The following is a 12,220-nucleotide window of genomic DNA, read 5'->3' as shown; positions in this document are numbered from 1 at the left end:
ATTGTACACAGAATATCCATCCAAGAAACAATAAAAAGCATGACCTACTAGTCTTTCTAGCATTTGGTCAATGAAGGGTAAAGGAAAGTGATATTTCCTGGTGGCGTCATTGAGTCTTTTGTAGTCAATGCACATGCGCCACCCTGTAACTGTCCTTTTTGGGATCAGCTCATTCTTTTCATTGTGAACCATTGTCATTCCTCCCTTCTTAGGAACAACATGGACAGGACTCACCCAGGGGCTGTCAGAAATGGGATAAATGATCCCAGCCTCCCAGAGCATAGTGACTTTCTTCTGCACTACTTCCTTCATAGCTGGATTCAATCACCTCCGTGGTTGTACCACTGGTTTGGCATTGTCCTCCAGTAGGATTTTATGCATGCATCGGGCTGGGCTAATGCCCTTAAGGTCACTTATAGTCCACGCAAGGGCGGTCCTATGTGTTTTAAGCACTTGAATTAGTACTTCTTCTTCCTGCTGCTGTAACGTAGAGCTTATGATTACAGGATAGGTATCTCCCTCTCCCAGAAATGTATATTTCAAGGAGGAAGGTAATGGCTTAAGCTCAATCTTAGGAGGCTTCTCCTTATCCTCAGAGGTTTTCAGAGGTTCCTCTGAATCAGGCTGGGTATCAAGGATATCATCTAGCCCTTCTTTGAGGCTTTCGGCCATGTTGACCTCTTCCACCAGGGAATCAATGAGGTCAATGTTCATACATTCCTCAGGAATTTCTGGGTGCTGCATAGCTTTGACAGCATTCAGGATGAACTTTTTCTTATTGACTCTTAGGGTTACTTCCCCTTTTTCAACATCAATAAGGGTTTGTCCTGTAACTAGGAAATGTATTCCTAGGATAAGGGATGCACTCTTGTGCCCCTGTGCCCCTCCATGTCCAATACCACAAAGTCAGTGGGAAAGACAAAGGGTCCAACCCTAACAATCATGTCTTCAACTACTCCTGATGGTATCTTAATAGAACCATCAGCAAGTTGAAGGCACATGCGGTTGGTTTGACTTCATTAGTCAAACTAAGGTTCTTTATTAGTGAAGCAGGGTATTAGGTCGATGCTTGCTCCAAGGTCACATAGAGCTGTCCTTGTACAAGCATCACCTAGAGTAAGGAGGATTGCACTGCATTCCTCAGTAAGGAGGACTGTTTGTGTCTCTTTTCAATACTTCTTATGACTTAGAATGTCCTTCATAAACTTTGCATAAGAAGGTATCTGTTCAAGAGCTTCTGCAAAAGGGATCTTTATCTCTAATGTTCTGAGATACTCCGCAAAGCGAGCAAACTGTTTATCCCTTTCCTCTTGCCAGAGTTTCTGAGGAAATGGCATCTTAGCCTCATAATCATCAACCTTGGTTGATGGAGACCGAATGCCTTGTGTGTTGGAAGGGGGTTACCACCTTGTTTAACAGGGTTATTGTCATTAGGTGACTGACTTCCTCGACTTGGGCGTTTAACGCCCAAGCTACTTCCCCCTAGGGCATTTGAACGCCCATTCTCTACCCTTTCCTGGCGTTCAACGCCAAGAGGGATACCTCTCTGGGCGTTTGAACGTCCAGTCTCTGCCCTTTTCTAGCATTCAATGCCAAGAGGGATACCTCTCTGGGCGTTTAAACACCCAGAGTTATCTTGTGCAGAGACCTAGTTATCCTCTATGGGCTTTTCATTTTTATTATACTGAGGTTGGTTGCTTAAGGTTTTCCCACTCCTCAATCAGATAGCCTGGCATTCATCTGTTATCTTCTTAGATAACTGCTGCCTTGTTTGACTCAATTGGGCTTCTATATTTCTATTAGAAGCCTGAGTTTCTCATAGAGCCTCTTGTAGTTCCAGCATTTGCTGGCCAAGGGCGTGCAGTTGCTGAGTCAATGGGCCATCCTGCTCTGGAGGGTTAGGTTCAGCAGCTACTGCCTTAACCTCTCCTTTTATAGAGGCCTCAGGAGATGAGTACAGATGCTGATTAGGGGCAATTATCTCAATAAGCTCTTGAGCCTCTCTGTGCACGAAATTGTGATTCACACTTTTCACAACTCCGCACAACTAACCAGCAAGTGCACTGGGTCGTCCAAGTAAAACCTTACGTGAGTAAGGGTCGATCCCACGGAGATTGTCGGCTTGAAGCAAGCTATGGTCATCTTGTAAATCTTAGTCAGGCAAATTCAAATGGTTATGAGGTTTTGATAATTAAAAGAGAAATAAAATATGGAATAAGATATAGATACTTATGTAATTCATTGGATGAAATTTTAGATAAGCGTTTGGAGATGCTTTGTTGCTTCCGAACCTCTGTTTTCCTATTGCCTTCTTCCAATCAAGCGTGCTCCCTTCCATGGCAAGCTGTATGATCTTCTCGGATGAAAAATACCAAGTACAATCTCTGCACCGCTAATCAACTGTCAGATTTATCATATCGGATGAAAAATACCAAGTACAACTACCACACGACTAATCATCTGTCGGTTCCCGCTAGCATCAGAATAAGACCCTTATCCTTTTGCACACTGTCACTGCACCCAACATTCGCAAGTTTGAAGCTCGTCACAGTCATCCTTTCCCAGATCCTACTCGGAATACCACAGACAAGGTTTAGACTTTCCAGATCTCAGAAATGGCTGCCAATTGGTTCTAGCCTATACCACGAAGATACTAATCTCACGGACTCGGTCTGTGTATTAGATATCCAAGAGAATATACTCTAACTGTCATCCAATGACTACGTTGAACATCATGTAGATCGCTTGTGGTTGTCAGGCACGCGGATCTTGGCTAAGCGAGTAACAAAGATTGGGTGATTGTCACGGGTCACCTCTTCATTTTGACTTAACTAAATTAAGTACAAGAGAATATCTTGGAGAAGAAGTAGGCGTAAATTGAGAGAAAAACAGTAGTACTTGCATTAATTCATGAAGAACAGCAGAGCTCCGCACCTTAATCTATGAGGTGTAGAAAACACATAAGAGAAAATACTCTAGGCATGGCCGTGAGGCCAGCCTCCAAACATGAATAATGGCATAAGCTCTCAAAGTTCATATGAATACAATAGTAAAAAGTGCTATTATACTAAACTAGTTACTCGGGATTACAGAAAATAAGTAACTAAGTGCAGATAGTGTAGAAATCCACTTTTGGGGCCCACATGGTGTGTGCTTGGGCTGAGCATTGAGCTTTACACGTGCATAGGCTGTTCTTGGAGTTAAACGCCAGCTTGGGTGCCAGTTTGGGCGTTTTACTCCAGTTTTGGTGCCAGTTCTGGCGTTTTAAGCCAGAAAGTTCTTAGCTGGCTTTTAGCGCCAGTTTGGGCTATCAAATCTCGGGTAAAGTATGGACTATTATATATTGCTGGAAAGCCCAAGAGAGCGCCAGGAGGGGTCAAAAATTAAGAGAGCGCCAATTAGGCTTCTGTAGCTCCAGAAAATCCACTTCGAGTGCAGGAGGGTCAGAATCCAATAGCATCTGCAGTCCTTTTTCAGCCTATGAATCAGATTTTTGCTCAGGTCCCTCAATTTCAGCAAGAAAATACCTGAAATTATAGAAAAATGTACAAACTTATATTAAAGTCTAGAAATGTGATTTTTGAATAAAAACTAATAAAAATATAATAAAAAGTAACTAAAACATACTAAAAACTATGTAAAAACAATGCCAAAAAGGGTATAAATTATCCGCTCATCACAACACCAAACTTAAATTGTTGCTCGTCCCCAAGCAACTAAAAACAAAATAGGATAATAAGAAGAGAAAATACAATAAAAATCTCAAACTTATCAATGAAAATTAGTTTCAATTAGATGAGCGGGACTAGTAACTTTTTGCTTCTAAACAGTTTTGGCATCTCACTTTATCCTTTGAAGTTCAGAATGATTGGCATCCATAGGAACTCAGAATTCAGATAGTGTTATTGATTCTCTTAGTTCAGTATGTTGATTCTTGAACACAGCTACTTTATGAGTCTTGGCCGTGACCCTAAGCATTTTGTTTTCCAGTATTACCACCGGATACATAAATGCCACAGATACATAACTGGGTGAACCTTTTTAGATTGTGACTCAGCTTTGCTAGAGTCCCCAGTAAGAGGTGCCCAGAGCTCTTAAGCACACTTTTTTTGCTTTGGACCACGACTTTAACCGCTCTGTCTCAAGCTTTTCACTTGACACCTTCACGCCACAAGCACATGGTTAGGGACAGCTTTATTTAGCCGCTTAGGCCAGGATTTTATTCCTTTTGGGCCCTCCTATCTATTAATGCTCAATGCCTTGGATCCTTTTTAACCTTGCCTTTTAGTTTAAAGGGATATTGACTTTTTCTGCCTGCTTTTTCTTTTATTTTTTTCGCCATTTTTTTCTCGCAAGCTTTGTGTTCTTCATTGCTTTTTCTTGCTTCAAGAATCAATTTTATGATTTTTCAGATTATCAATAACATTTCTCTTTTTTTATTATTCTTTCAAGAGCCAACAATTTTAACATTCATAAATTTCACTATCAAAAATATGCACTGTTCAAGCATTCATTCAGAAAACAAAAAGTATTGCTACCATATCAAAATAATTAAACTATTTTCAAGATAGAATTCGAAATTTATGTACTTCTTCTTCTTTTTCAGAAAATATTTTTCATTTAAGAAAGGTGAAAGATTCATGGAACATTCATAGCTTTAAGACTTAGACACTAGATACTAATGATCATGTAATAAAGACACAAACATAGACAAAACATAAAGCATAGAATTTGAAAAACAGAAAAATAAGAACAAGAAAATTAAAGAACATGTCCACCTTAGTGACGACGGCTAGTTCTTCCTCTTGAAGATCCTATGGAGTGCTTGAGCTCCTCAATATCTCTTTCTTGCCTTTGTTGCTCCTCTCTCATGGCCTTTTGGTCCTCTCTAATTTCACGAAGGATAATGGAGTGCTCTTGGTGCTCAATCCTTAGTTGCTCCATGTTGGAACTTAATTCTCCTAAAGAGGTGTTGATTTGTCCCCAATAGTTTTGTGGAGGAAATTGCATCCCTTGAGGCATCTCAGGGATTTCTTGATGAGGAATTTCCTTATACTCTTGTTAAGGTCCATGAGTGGGCTCCCTTGTTTACTCCATCCTCTTCTTAGTGATGGGCTTGTCTCCTTCAATGAGGGTGTCTTCCTCTATGACAACTCCAGCTGAATTGCATAGGTGACAGATGAGATGAGGAAAGGCTAACCTTGCCAAAGTGGAAGGCTTGTCAGCCACCTTGTATAGTTTTAGAGATATGATCTCATGAACTTCTACTTCCTCTCCAATCATGATACTATGGATCATGATAGCCCGGTCCACAGTAAGTTCAGACCGGTTACTAGTAGGAATGATAGTGCGTTGGATGAACTCCAACCATCCCCTAGCCACGGAGAAAAGAGTAGAAGAAGAAGAAATGGAGGAGATGGAGGGGAGTAGTGAATTCGGCCAAGGGGGTAAGTGTGTAAGATGTGTGAAATTGAAGGTTGTAAGGAGGGGTATTTATAGGGTAAGAGAGAGAGGGAATTCGGTTATGAAGGGGTGGGTTTGGAAGGGAAATGGTTTGAATTTGAATGGTGTGGTAAGTGGGGTTTTATGATGGATGGAAGTGAGTGGTGAAAAGAATTTGAGGAAGAGGGTAGGATTTGATAGGTGTTTGGGGAAGAGGTATTGATGTGATTGGTCAAGGGTATTTGGGGAAGAGTGTTATGGAAAGGTGTGAAGAGGAGAAAAGAAGAAGTGGGGAAGGTGGGGATCCTGTAGGGTTCACAGATCCTGAGGTGTCAAGGAATTCTGCTCCCTACACCATTCTGGCGTGTAAACGCCCTCTGTGTGCCAATTCTGGTGTTAAACGCCAGCTCTGCTACCTTTCCTGGCGTTAAACGCCAGTCTGCTGCCCTTTTCTGGCGTTAATCGCCAATCTATCTGCCAATTCTGGCGTTTAATGCCCATAATGCTGCCAGACTGGGCGTTAAATGCCCATTCTACTATCCTTACTGGCGTTTAAACGCTAGTAGGCCTGTACTACAGGGTGTGCTATTTTTGATGCTGTTTTTTATTTTGCTTTAATTCTGCAGCTGTTTTTATGACTTCACATGATCATCTTTCTAAAGAAAACATAAAATAACAATGGAAAACAAATATAAATATAATTAAATAACATTGGGTTGCCTCCTAATAAGCGCTTCTTTAATGTCAATAGCTTGATAGTGAGCTCTTAGAGAGCTTCACAGAGACTCAGAGCTTAATAGTGGCCTCCCAACACCAAACTTAGAAGTGGAGTGTGGGGGTTCTGTTTGACTCTATATTGAGAGAAGCTTTTCATGCTTCTTCTCCTTGGTTACAGAAGAAGATCTTTGAGCCTTAAACACAAGGTAGTCCTCATTCAATTGAAGAACTAACTCTCCTCTGTCTATATCAATCACAGCTCTTGCTGTGGCTAGGAAGGGTCTTCTAAGGATGATGGATTCATCTTTATCCTTCCCAGTGTCTAAGATTATGAAATCAGTAGGGATGTAAAAGCCTTCAACCTTCACTAAGACATCCTCTACAAGTCCATAAGCCTATTTCCTTGAATTGTTTGCCATCTCTAGTGAGATTCTTGTAGCTTGTACCTCAAAGATCCCTAGTTTCTCCATTATAGAGAGTGGCCTAAGGTTTATACTTGAACCAAGGTCACACAGAGCCTTTTTAAAGGTCATGGTGCCTTTGGTACAAGGTATTAAGAACCTTCCGGGATCCAGTTTCTTCTGAGGTAATTTCAGTTGAACCAAAGTATTTAGTTCATTGATGAGCAATGGAGGTTCATCCTCCCAAGTCTCATTACCAAATAACTTGGCATTCAGCTTCATGATTGCTCCTAGATACTGAGCAACTTGCTCTTCAATAATATCTTCATCCTCTTCAAGGGAAGAATACTCATCAGAGCTCATGAATGGCAACAGTAAGTTTAGTGGAATCTCTATGGTCTCTGTATGAGCCTCAGATTCCTTTGGTTCCTCCATAGGGAACTCCTTAGTGGTTAGTAGACGTCCATTGAGGTCTTCCTCAGTGGAAATCACTGCCTTTTCCTCCTCTCCAGGTTCGGCCATGTTGGGTGTATTGATGGCCTTGCACTCTCTCTTTGGATTCTCTTCTATATTGCTTGGGAGAGTAACAGGAGGAAGTTCAGTAACTCTTTTACTCAGTTGACCCACTTGTGCCTCCAAATTTCTAATGGAGGACCTTGTTTCAGTCATGAAATTGAGAGTGGTCCTAGATAGATCAGAGACTATGGTTGCTAAGTCAGAGAGGCTCTGCTTAGAATTCTCTGTCTGTTGCTCAGAAGATGATGGAAAAGGCTTGCTATTGCCAAACTGAGTTATCCCACCATTGTTATTATTGAAGCCTTGATTAGGCTTCTGCTGATCTCTCCATGAGAAATTAGGATGATTCCTCCATGAAGGATTGTAAGTGTTTCCATAGGATTCTCCCATGTAATTCACCTCTTCCATTGTAGGATTCTCAGGGTCATAGGCTTCTCCTTCAGAGGAAGCTTCTTTAGTACTGCCGGATGCAGCTTGCATTCCAGTCAGATTCTGAGTAATCATATTGACTTGATGAGTCAATATTTTGTTCTGAGCCAATATGGCATTCAGAATATCAAACTCAAGAACTCCTTTCTTCTGAGTCATCCCATAATTCACAGGATTTCTTTCTGAAGTGTACATGAACTGGTTATTTGCAACCAACTCAATAAGTTCCTGGGCTTCTATAGGCATCTTCTTTAGATGAAGAGATCCACCAGCAGAGTGGTCCAATGACATCTTGGATAATTCAGACAGACCATCAAAGAATATACATAAGATGCTCCATTCTAAAAGCATGTCAGAAGGACATCTTCTGATTAATTGCTTGTATCTTTCCCAAGCTTTATAGAGGGATTCACCTTCCTTCTGTTTGAAGGTTTTGACTTCTACTCTAAGCTTGCTCAACTTTTGAGGTGGAAAGAATTTGGCCAAGAAAGCATTGACCAACTTTTCCTAAGAGTTTAGGCTTTCTTTAGGGTGAGTCCAACCATGTCCTAGCTCTGTCTCTTACAGCAAAAGGGAAAAACATAAGTCTATAGACCTCGAGATTAACCCCATTGGTCTTAACAGTGTCACAGATTTGCAAGAATTCAGCTAAGAATTGATGAGGATCTTCTAATGGAAGTCCATGAAACTTGCAATTTTGCTGCATTAGAGAAACTAATTGAGGCTTTAGCTCAAAGTTGTTTGCTCCAATTGCAGAAATTGAGATGCTTCTTCCATAGAAGTCGGAAGTTGGTGCAGTAAAGTCACCAAGAACCTTCCTTACATCTCCACCATTGTTGTTATTTTTGGCTGCCATATCCTCTTCTTTTTCGAAAATTTCTATAAGGTCCTCTCCAGGGTGTTGTGCTTTAGCTTCTCTTAGCTTCCTCTTCAGAGTCCTTTCAGGTTCAGGATCAACTTCAACAAGAATATTCTTATCCTTGTTCCTGCTCATATGAAAAATAAGAGAATAAAAAAGAAGAAGAATCCCTTATGTCACAGTATAGAGATTCCATTATGTGAGTAGATGAAAAGAAGAATAGAAGAATGAGGTAGGGAGAGAATAAAGAGAATTCGAAAACAGAGAGAGGGAGAGGGTTCGAATTTTAAGAAGAAGAGAAGTGTTAGTAATTAAAGAAATAAATAGAAAGAGATGAGAGAGGGAGGAAATTCGAAAGTTAATTAAAAGAAAAGAAAAGAAATATTTTTGTTTTTATTTTAATTATGAGTTAGAATTCAAAAATATTAAAAAAAATAAAATTAAATTAAAATTTAAAACAATTAGTTAATGAAAAAGAATTTTGAAAAAGTGGTTAGTGATTTTTGAAAATTAGAGAGAGAAGAGTCGTTAGGTGGTTTTGAAAAAGATAAGAAGTAGTAAACTTTTAAAATCAAACAAAAAGTCAAGTAGTTAATTTAAAAAAATTGAAAATAAATTTTGAAAAGATAAGATGTTAGAAAAAGATTTTGAAATTAAAATTTTGAAAAAGATATGATTGAAATTTATTTTGAAAAAGATTTGAAAAAGAAATTAAAAAGATTTGATTTTTTTTTTAAATTAAAGTTGATGACTTGACTAACAAGAAACTAAAAGATATGATTCTAGAATTTAAAGATTGAACCTTTCTTAACAAGAAAGTAACAAACTTGAAATTTTTGAATCAAAACATTAAATGTTAGCAATAATTTCGAAAATATGAAGGAAAATTAAGAAAAAGATTTTGAAAAATAATTTTGAGATTTTCGAAAACATGAAAGAAAAATGAAAAAGATTTTATTTTTGAAAAAAGATTTGGAAAGATAGAATTTTTAATTTGAAATTATGACTTGACTAACAAGAAACAACTAAATTTTGAAAAGTTTTTACCAAGTCAACCCAAAATTTCGAAATTTATGAGCAAAGTAAGGGAAAGATTTTTTTTATTTTTTGAATTAATGAAGAAAGAGAAAAACAACAAAAAGACACAAGACATGAGAATTTAATATCAATACAAATAATGCATGCAAGAACACTTTGATTGTCAAGATGAACACCAAGAACACTTTGAAGATCATGATGAACATCAAGAACATATTTTTGAAAATTTTTAAGAAAAGAAACACATGCAAGACACTAAACTTAAAAATTTTTAATGTTTAGACATTATGAATTCAAAAATGCATATGAAAAACAAGAAAAGACACAAAACAAGAAAAGTTAAAGATCAAAAAAGAAATATCATCAAGAACAACTTGAAGATCAATGAAGAACATAATGCATGAGTTTTCGAAAATTAAAGAAAAATTAAAACATGCAATTGACACCAAACTTAAAATTTGACACAAGACTCAAACAAGAAACACAAAATTTTTGGTTTTTATGATTTTATTAAATTTTTTGTATTTTTGAAAAATATTTTTGAAAAAGAAAATAAAGAAATTCAAAATTTTTAATAAGAATTCCAGGATTCCAGTAATGTTAGTCTAAAGCTTCGGTCCAAAAGATTAGACATGGCGAATGGCCAGCCAAGCTTCAGCACAGAATTTTAATTGAGAATCCAAAGGCTCATGCAATGTTACTCTAAAGCTCCGGTCCAAAAGAATTATACATGGCCAGATGGCCAGCCAAGCTTTAACATAACACATACAAGCATGTCCTCTTTACAATGGAAAGTGGAAACCTCAGTCCAAAATATTAGACATGGCTTAACAGCCAGCCAGGTTCCAACATATCTCATGAAGCTCTAGAATTCATTCTTAAAAATTCTGAAGAACAGATTTATTTTCGAAAACACAAATTTTTTTTGTTTTTTTTTTTGGAAAATTAAAATAAAAAGCTTAAACATAAAATAAAATTACCTAATCTAAGCAACAAGATGAACCGTCAGTTGTCCAAACTCGAACAATCCCCGGCAACGGCGCTAAAAACTTGGTGCACGAAATTATGATTCACACTTTTCATAACTTCGCACAACTAACCAGTAAGTACACTGGGTCGTCCAAGTAATACCTTACGTGAGTAAGGTCGATCCCACGGAGATTGTCGACTTGAAATAAGCTATGTTCATCTTGTAAATCTTAGTCAGGCAGATTCAAATGGTTATGAGGCTTTGATAATTAAAAGATAAATAAAATATAGAATAAGATAGAGATACTTATGTAATTCATTGGTTGGAATTTCAGATAAGTGTTTGGAGATGCTTTATTGCTTCTGAACCTCTGTTTTCCTATTGCCTTCTTCCAATCATGCGTGCTCCCTTCCATGGCAAGCTGTATGATCCTCTCAGATGAAAAATATCAGGTACGATCTTTGCACGGCTAATCAACTGTCGGATTTCTCGTCTTGGATGAAAAATACCAAGTACAGCTACCGCACGGCTAATCATCTGTCGGTTCCCGCTAGTGTCGAAATAGGACTCTTATCCTTTTGCACACTGTCACTGCACCCAACATTCGCAAGTTTGAAGCTCGTTACAGTCATCCCTTCCCAGATCCTACTCGAAATACCACAAACAAGGTTTAGACTTTCCAGATCTCAGAAATGGTTGCCAATTGGTTCTATCCTATACCACGAAGATACTAATCTCACAGACTCGGTCCGTGTATTAGATATCCAAGAGAATATACTCCAGCTGTCGTCTAATGACTACGTTGAACATCATGTAGATCGCTTGTGGTTGTCAGGCACGCGGATCTTGGCTAAGCGAGTAACGAAGATTGGGTGATTGTCACGGGTCACCCCTTCATTTTGACTTAACTAAATCAAGTACGAGAGTATATCTTGGAGAAGAAGTAGGCGTGAATTGAGAGAAAAACAGTAGTACTTGCATTAATTCATGAAGAACACCAGAGCTCCGCACCTTAATCTATGGGGTGTAGAAACTACACCGTAGAAAATACATAAGAGAAAATAGTCTAGGCATGGCTGTGAGGCCAGCCTCCAAATGTGAATAATGGCATAAGTTCTCAAAGTTCATACAAATACAATAGTAAAAAGTGCTATTTATACTAAACTAGTTACTAGGGATTACAGGAAATAAGTAACTAAGTGCAGATAGTGCAGAAATCCACTTTTGGGGCCTACTTGTTGTGTGCTTGGGCTGAGCATTGAGCTTTACACGTGCATAGGCTGTTCTTGGAGTTAAACACCAGCTTGGGTGCCAGTTTGGGCGTTTTACTCCAGTTTTGGTGCCAGTTCTGGCGTTTTAAGCCAGAAAGTTCTTGGCTGGCTTTTAGCACCAGTTTGGACCATCAAATCTCGGGCAAAGTATGGACTACTATATATTTCTTGAAAGCCCAAGATGTCTACTTTCCAACGCAATTAAGAAAGCGCCAATTGGGCTTCTGTAGCTCCAGAAAATCCACTTCGAGTGCAGGAGGGTCAGAATCCAACAGCATCTGCAGTTCTTTTTCAGCCTCTGAATCAGGTTTTTGCTCAGGTCCCTCAATTTCAGCCAAAAAATACCTGAAATTACAGAAAAACACACAAACTCATAGTAAAGTCCAGAAATGTGATTTTTGAATAAAAACTAATAAAAATATAATAAAAAGTAACTAAAATATACTAAAAACTATGTAAAAATAATGCCAAAAAGGGTATAAATTATCTGCTCATCACAACACCAAACTTAAATTGTTGCTTGTCCCCAAGCAACTAAAAATAAAATAGGATAAAAAGAAGAGAAAATACAATAAAT

General features: G+C 38.4%; 1 non-coding gene across 1 annotated transcript; it reads left to right on the top strand.

The window, feature by feature from the left end:
* Positions 1-7,850: 7,850 nt before the first annotated feature.
* On the top strand, positions 7,851-7,958 carry LOC148574212 (small nucleolar RNA R71). The gene has a single exon (XR_015905638.1). It is a non-coding gene; the product is annotated as a small nucleolar RNA R71 (small nucleolar RNA).
* The last annotated feature ends 4,262 nt before the right edge of the window (positions 7,959-12,220 follow it).

This window comes from Arachis ipaensis, chromosome B2, assembly GCF_059453495.1.
Source record: "Arachis ipaensis isolate K30076 ecotype BB chromosome B2, ASM5945349v1, whole genome shotgun sequence".
Taxonomy (NCBI): Eukaryota; Viridiplantae; Streptophyta; class Magnoliopsida; order Fabales; family Fabaceae; genus Arachis; species Arachis ipaensis.
The sequence above is the reverse complement of the archived record's forward strand: the minus strand, read 5'-3'. Positions and strand labels throughout refer to the sequence as shown.